The sequence below is a fragment of the Dryobates pubescens genome, chromosome 13 (genome assembly GCF_014839835.1).
Source record: "Dryobates pubescens isolate bDryPub1 chromosome 13, bDryPub1.pri, whole genome shotgun sequence".
NCBI lineage: Eukaryota > Metazoa > Chordata > Aves > Piciformes > Picidae > Dryobates > Dryobates pubescens.
Genome location: NC_071624.1, coordinates 14740845 through 14748631, shown reverse-complemented (window position 1 = coordinate 14748631; position 7787 = coordinate 14740845). Strand labels below are relative to the sequence as shown.

Below are 7787 nucleotides of genomic sequence, written 5' to 3'. Positions count from 1 at the left end.
GAGTATATGCCTCTCAAGAAAACTTGGCTTTAAAACAAGCCAGAACAGAAATGTGGAAGGAACACAATGGAGCATTTCTCCATGTGTGATAAGGTATCAGGTTTTGGTGACACACATGACAGAACATGCTTCTGTTGCCTCCTGTACCCTTGCAGGATCAAAAGATGAAAGCTGCATTACAGTTTGATCCTATATGAGTGTTTTGGTAGCCAAGGTTGCTCTAAAAAATATGGCAGATCTGGAACATCTCTCTGGCTTTGACCTGCAGCAAGTACAGCAACACTAAGGGCAGACAATAACTGGGAGAGGACTAAACCATTTGAAGCAGTGAAATGTGAGATCACTTAGAGAAACAACAGTCACAAGCACTGGTATGTGTAGCTACAGTGCAATAGGTGTTTGGTCTTTCAAACCAAATCACAGTCAGATGTTGCTCTGCCCACAGACCCATTCACTACTCAGTGAACTCCTTTCTAAGAAAAATTGCTTCACAGTATCAAACTGGCCAGCAACATAAGTTCTGGGCAGTCCTATCATGGGCTGGCAAACTTAGGACACAAAAACTGAAGGTTCAGTGACACTGAGCATCAAACACATGTAGGACAACAGGAACAAACACACTTAGTGATCCCTAGCTGACAGCACCCACATTGATGAATAATGCTCATCTGTTACTTCTTAGAAATCATCCAACTATAAAACTGAAAACATGAGGATTCTCAGAGGCATTAAATTTACAGTAGCATGAGAGGAAATGTGGACAGCCTGAAATCTTGAAGGAATATACGTGCATATAAACACAGGCACATATATATGTGTGAGAGAGAGCACAGCAGCCTACACTACTAACCATGTTCTATTTCTAAGCCTAACCATGCATCAAGAAAGAAAGAAATTCTGTGGTCTACTTTTTAATGTTTTCAAGCATTAAAAATCAGGAGGTGGAAAATAACCATAAGCCAGTTCTTTGCACAATATAAGAGGTCTGCAGGACTGACCTCCCCCTTTCCCTTGAGACTGTATATTCAGTAACTGTGCTTAAAATATTTTCCTTTAAGAAAAGGAGGCAGTATGAGGAGACAAGGATCAAACAATATTTTAAAGGTTTAATGAAACATAGATCGTTGCTGACTGCCCATCTTCTTATGCCACATTTTTGAGGACTGGGAGTTTACTATTAAGTACTTCATATTTTCCTTAGCATACATGGATGGGAAGACAAAGATTCAAGCCTTTACATTGGAAAAAAAGAACAAGAAAAAAAAAAAAAGGAGGACATTTTAATGCAGTCTTTAGGACAGATAAGTTAGAGGTACTTTCAAGAAATGCAGAAAAATGTGTCTTCATAGAATTGACTGTACTATCTAACGAGACCTATATAGCAGGATTATACTCTATGGCTTACAAGAGTATTGATCTGTGTGTACTCTACAGTGGTGTTACATTCATTTTAACATTGATCTCTGTTTCATTATGCCACTGAATCATGCACTCTCAGTGTCATCTCAGTGCCCCTCAAAAACACTGAATGTCTTCTGTTACTGGCAAGATGTACAAATGCATTGTGCAGCTTCCAATTCAAAACATCAATTTCAAAGCCTACTTATTCAGACATATATCCCTCCCCACCTCTTGTAAAGTAATACTAAGGACCTACCATGCCTTATCCTTCCAAAGCAAGGCAAATATAGAGTGAAGACATTGGTAAGTGCTTTTTCTTCAGAGATTGCTTTTTTACTCTGCACATTGTTTGTGTTACCTTTCAAAGAGGCTTGAAAATACCATTTCTTTTCCTCATGTCTTCTTTCTCTTCCATTTGGAAAACATTGATTTTGCTTCCCCCAGTGGTTCTTACGCAGCTCAAGTAGATGTGGCTCTGTTTAATATATGTCCAAGTCTGTGCAATGCCATCAAATTCACTGTAGCCCTGAGAGAGAAACCAGTCCTGTTGGCTTCTAGCATTGCTACAACACAATGTACAATATCAGGGTTCTTGCATGTCCAGAGAGGTTACTGGTTTGGTTAATTTGCTTACGCATACATTATTCTTCAAAGCATGACACTGGGCACCAAGGCCTCATAAATTCCAATGTTAGCTTTAAGAGCATATTGTTGCTCAGTTGGAATAGAGTTAGAGAAATACAAGAAAACATGGATCAAAAGCTGAACACGCAAAATGTTGTGCATATATATGAGCAAAAGGCACACAATCTTGGGTTTATGACCTATAACTCTGCTCCTAGTTTTGCTTACTCTTCTACTGGTGTAAATTAGAGGTGTTATCTTCAGGTTGGTAATCATGAGACCAAAAACTCCTGAAAATCTACTACAGCAGTCTTCAGGGATTGTCTCCTTCCCTGCAGTTTTGCTAGGTCCCACCATATTCTGTAATTCTGGGCAAAAGGTATCTGCTCTTTGAAGCCATCTAATTATGCCAGCTTGGGCAGATTGTGCAGGACATATCAACATTTATACCTTGGTTATTGAACAAAGTCACGCTCAGCTTCACTGTGTGATGCACTTCTCTGTCCTATCCTTCACATCTCTGAAATAGGTATAGTATTTATCCACTTGAGAGGAGGAAAATGCTTTGGTTTTCCCTTGCTTGTATGTTGTTACAAGTGTGAATAAACTGGAAAGAACACCAATTATTTTAATCTTCATGATTCCCAGATTTTTTCACTGTAAAATCCCTTCCTTTCCCTTCCCTTCCCTTCCCTTCCCTTCCCTTCCCTTCCCTTCCCTTCCCTTCCCTTCCCTTCCCTTCCCTTCCCTTCCCTTCCCTTCCCTTCCCTTCCCTTCCCTTCCCTTCCCTTCCCTTCCCTTCCCTTCCCTTCCCTTCCCTTCCCTTCCCTTCCCTTCCATTCCCTTCCCTTCCCTTCCCTTCCCTTCCCTTCCCTTCCCTTCCCTTCCCTTCCCTTCCCTTCCTTTCCCCTTTTCTTTTCTTCTTTTCTTTTTGTCACTATTTCACTGTCAACCTATATTTTTTGTAGCCTTTTCCCTACTTTCAAAGAGTAATTGCCATATTTTATCACTGCAAATCCAAGCCTCAGCACTTCAGCTACTCCACCATGGACCCTGACCCAGTGTTTAAAGATGGGAATCTTTCCAAGGACATCCTTAGGCACTGGCACTGGATCAGACACTGTATGCAAGGACAGTTTTCTCATATCTGTAGGTTAAGTTTGAAAGAAAAAGGTTCTATCCAGCGAGAGAGTTACTTACCAAGCTAATATTTTATGCATTGAGCTCCAGAGTGTTGCAAGATGATTTTAAGTATCACAGCAGACAGTCATTCCACATAATGAGTTGGTTCTTTAAGCTGTTACCTCACTTAACGCTGAAGCCACTAATCAGGGCAAGAACAAGAAAAGAAAAAGTTAAAAATAAATAAAACAACCACAAAACTGCTTATGCACTGCTGTACCACAATGCATTACTGCTCACATCTTTTCTTACAAAGATTAGATCTCGAAACACAGAGTGCTTTTTACTTGCTTACGTTGTCCTTTTTTTAATTGCATACAATAGGAGCTGACAGGCTACCAGTCAGTGAGACATCACTTTCACACAAATTGCATGTAAAAGATTCAGTAGCTGTGTAAATGTAAATATGTAATTTGTGGAGAAGGGTCCATCTTTTAAAAGGGAGGACATGGAACACTGGTCTTAAATTATAATATCAACAGCAACACACACACACAAAAAAAAGTCATTTCTGCTTCACCAGTTACTGCTGTGAGCATGGACAGCGGAAACATGATCATAGAATCATAGAATCAACAAGGTTGGAAAAGACTTCAAAGATCATCAAGTCCAACCTGTCACCACAGACCTCATGCCTACTAGACCATGGCACCAAGTGCCACGTCCAATACCCTCTTGAACACCTCCAGGGACGGCAACTCCACTATCTCCCTGGGCAGCACATTCCAACAGCTAACAACTCTCTCAGTGAAGAACTTTCTCCTCACCTTGAGTCTAAACTTCCCCTGGTGCAGCTTGAGACTGTGTCCTCTTGTTCTGGTGCTGGGTGCCTGGGAGAAGAGACCAACCCTCTCCTGGCTACAGCCTCCCTTCAGGTAGCTGTAGAAAGCAATAGCCTCCTCTTCTCCGTGGCTAAACAATCCTAGCTCCCTCAGCCTCTCCTCATAGGGCTTGTGCTCAAGGCCTCTCACCAGCCTTGTTGCCCTTCTCTGGACATGTTCAAGAGTCAAGATCCTGAGCAAAAGGAAACATACTGGTGAGGTCCCAAACTCCTTCTTGTTGATATATGTTCAAAGGATATATTCAATATTTTCTTATTTATTTTGAAACTGCTTGCAAGACCATCCCACACAGGGACTGGGGCTTGCTCTAGCTAGCGTGCTCAGCATTCAGGTACTGAAGCCGTGAACACTCACCTTATGCCAATCAACTTGCTTGTCGCTCCTGAGTAGGAGAGCATCCTCTTGTCTATGTTGTGTCATAAAGATGGTATAATTGAGGAGGAGGAGGAGAGAGGTAATGTCATTTCCCCAATGATTCAGTTGCAGTAATTCTTCCCACTTCTTTCACTGTATAACTGACAGTCAAGAAAGGTGCAATTATCCAAACTGAAGAAACTGCAATACTAACAGAAATACAATTTTACCACAGAGATGAAACATGGAATTTCAAGAGCTCATTCATCAATGTGTTGCTTCCATGTTACACGTAACTTCTGAAAATCAGTAGGAAAAAATCAAGGAAAGACAATGATTAATGAGATCCTGCCTCTGAAGGACATATATCAGGTGAAAAGAAAGAGAAGCAGAACAGACATGTGGCAAAGGTCAATGAAAGAAACTCTTGCTTCTAACCATCATGAACTAATTCACAGATGGGTCATAGGGCTACATATGACACAGAGAAATGTTCTGGGATTTTCCGCTCTTTTATTTTGCGAGTAAAGAAATGGCCAGCCTGCATGGTTGCCATAGTAATGTAAACTGGTATGTAAATTACAGCTCTAATGCTGGGAGAAACTGCAGAGGCAAGGCTCTAAGCAGCAGCACAGCGTGCAAACAGATCCTTCCACTCCTGCCATGCTTTGAAAGTTTCAGAAAGTTTTGCTGAAGAAATGTCTAATTCCTTCCCCTTCCTCGGCATACAGCTTGCCTGCCTTTTTGCCTGAAGTTTTCAGCTCTCCTTTCAGTTCCTTCATTTTACTGTTACTACCACTTGCCATCCAGCTTAATCCAGGGGTATTTCATTTCCCCTGACTCCACTTTTCCAGGTTCATTATGGTAAACTTTGCCTTTGCTTTCATAGCCCCCAGCACTGTGTCACTAGAATGACCTTCAGAAAGTAATTCATTAGCAGCTATCATAAAAAAACATTTCAGTCAAGAATGACTAATTGTAGAGGATTACCTTGATGGATGTAGTGATTCACTGCACCTTCAGAATCAATGGTTAGTGCAACGAAATCTCACTTCTGTGGCTGGAGTTGTGACACTCTATTATAACAGATATTCCAATCACAGAATCATAGAATCAATAAGGTTGGAAGAGACCTCAAAGATCATCAAGTCCAACCTGTCACCCAACACCTCGTGACTACTAAACCATGGCACCAAGTGCCACATCCAGTCCCTTCTTGAACACCTCCAGTGATGGTGACTCCACCACCTCCCTGGGCAGCCCATTCCAACAGCTAACAACTCTCTCTGTGAAGAACTTTCTCCTTACCTCAAGCCTAAACTTCCCCTGGCACAGCTTGAGACTGTGTCCTCTTGTTCTGGTGCTGGTTTCCTAATCCTCCACTCCAGCATTCAGTCAGATAAGCCCCTGAAAGAAGGAAGGGATATGTAAATTAAAGGAAGAGAGAAATGGGAAGTGCAAAGGGAGAGGCAGAATAAATGATGAAGCTGGCATTTCCAAAGTGCCTTTCCTCAAAGGCACCGTTACTAGCAGCTGCTTTGTCCTTCATGCTCTCCCAGCTTGTTAAGCTTCAGCTAGATGCCACTGTTGTAAGTCCAAACATTTTAGCTGATTGGAAGCATTACAAGTTGTGGGAGACTATAGTATGTTGTCTGTGTTTGAAAAGGTTCTCCAACAGATGGAAGCTGAGACATACTCAGATTACCTCAAGGAGCAAACAGGGCTACAGAAGACTGTAGAAAAAACCCAGGGTTGCTGGCACAAGGAAAAGGAAGAGCTCTTTCTCCTTTCAGAGAAAACAGAACCCTGGCCTTCCTTTTCTTGGGTGGATATATGGGTGAAAACAAGAAGTCAAGTCAAATTGTTGGAATTTCCTAAGATCAATTACAGAAAGCAAGCATTTAATCCTGTGATAACTGTATCACATCCCTTTGTTTATTGTCTCTACCTCCCTCTTTGAATGGTGCAGCACAGCTCAAGATTCAGCTCTGTGTTGAGGTGCCACATTTTGGAGCCTGCACACCCACACATGATGCACTTAGAGTATCAGGTGCTGAGAATATCTCTTAACTCCAGTGCTGCAGGAAGCAGATCTTGTTTGGAGAAGGGATTAAAACCAAAAGAAGAGCATCATTAGAACAGTGCCCACTACTCTGGCTATTTTTAATGTGGTGCTGGCATTTTCATTATAAGCTCATATTTCCAGGTTTTATAGCTCAATCACAAAAATTGCTGAGGGCTAACTAAATATTGGCAAGCAGATCTGCATGCCAAAAAATTAAGGATTTCCAGAGACCAGGGAGAGGGAGTGAGTCTCAGACTCTGCTTATTCCAGCGAGAAAGATTCCAACATAAACAGGGCTATACTAACAAGCAGCCTCTGCCAGAAACTTTGCATAATACACCAGAAGAACCATAGCTGCACACTAAAGCCACAGGCAGAGCACATAACTCCTCAGTCCAGAGGCACTTCACAGGAGTCCATGAGACAAAACCACCACCCCCAGACTTCTCCCCAGATTTCAGATATAATAGCTGCTTTTTGCCTTAGATCTATTCTGCACCACAAAAATAATTTTATTATCCACTGATGTCACCCAATATAGACCTCCAGCTGTTTGAGACTGCTGTATAAGCAGACATGAATATTCAGCTCCAACATTCTGATGCTGCTTAACAGCTCTGGTAGGAATTGGAGCCCAAATCAGCAAACAGGCAACCCCAAAATGGCTCTGCCTTGAATGTTTCCTGTGTCAGGACTCTGCAATGCAGCCTACCTCTGTGGATCACAGTTCAGCTCCGAGATCTGGGGTGCTGCGTGTGAACTGAAAGATGAAAAATGAGAAGCATTATTAAAGAGCTACATGCTCTCATGGATGACTATATGGAGCTTCAGTAAAAAAAAAAAAGAGACAAATGAAAAGGCTTTGACCTTTCTTCTTTTTTTTTTTCCCTTGCACAGAATAATACCTGCAAAAATCAGTTTGAAAATGGAACCACTCAGATAAGGTAACTATATTTACATACATATGTACACACATGCATATATGTGTGTATATATGTATGTATGTGAGTGTCCATATATATGTATGTATGTCCATATATATGTATGTATGGATGAATGTGTCCAGAGAAGGGCAACAAAGCTGGGGAGGGGTTTGGAGCACAAGCCCTGTGAGGAAAGGCTGAGGGAGCTGGGGTTGCTTATCCTGGAGAAGAGCAGGCTTAGATGAGACCTTATTGCTCTCTACAACTACCTGAAGGGGAGTTGTAGCCAGGTGGGGCTTGGTCTCCTCTCCCAGGCAACCAGCACCAGAACAAGAGGACGCAGTCTCAAGCTGCACCAGGGGAGGTTTAGGCTGGATGTTAGGAAGAAGTTCTTCA

The 7787-nt window shown here is 42.0% G+C and overlaps 1 long non-coding RNA gene across 1 annotated transcript; it reads right to left on the bottom strand.

Moving 5' to 3' along the window:
• Positions 1 to 1654: 1654 nt before the first annotated feature.
• Positions 1655 to 7219, bottom strand: LOC128897681 (uncharacterized). The gene is made up of 5 exons (XR_008462520.1): positions 7181 to 7219; positions 5712 to 5810; positions 4404 to 4604; positions 3226 to 3349; positions 1655 to 1927 (listed from the first exon to the last, which is right to left on the bottom strand). It is a non-coding gene; the product is annotated as an uncharacterized LOC128897681 (long non-coding RNA).
• Between the last annotated feature and the right edge of the window lie 568 nt (positions 7220 to 7787).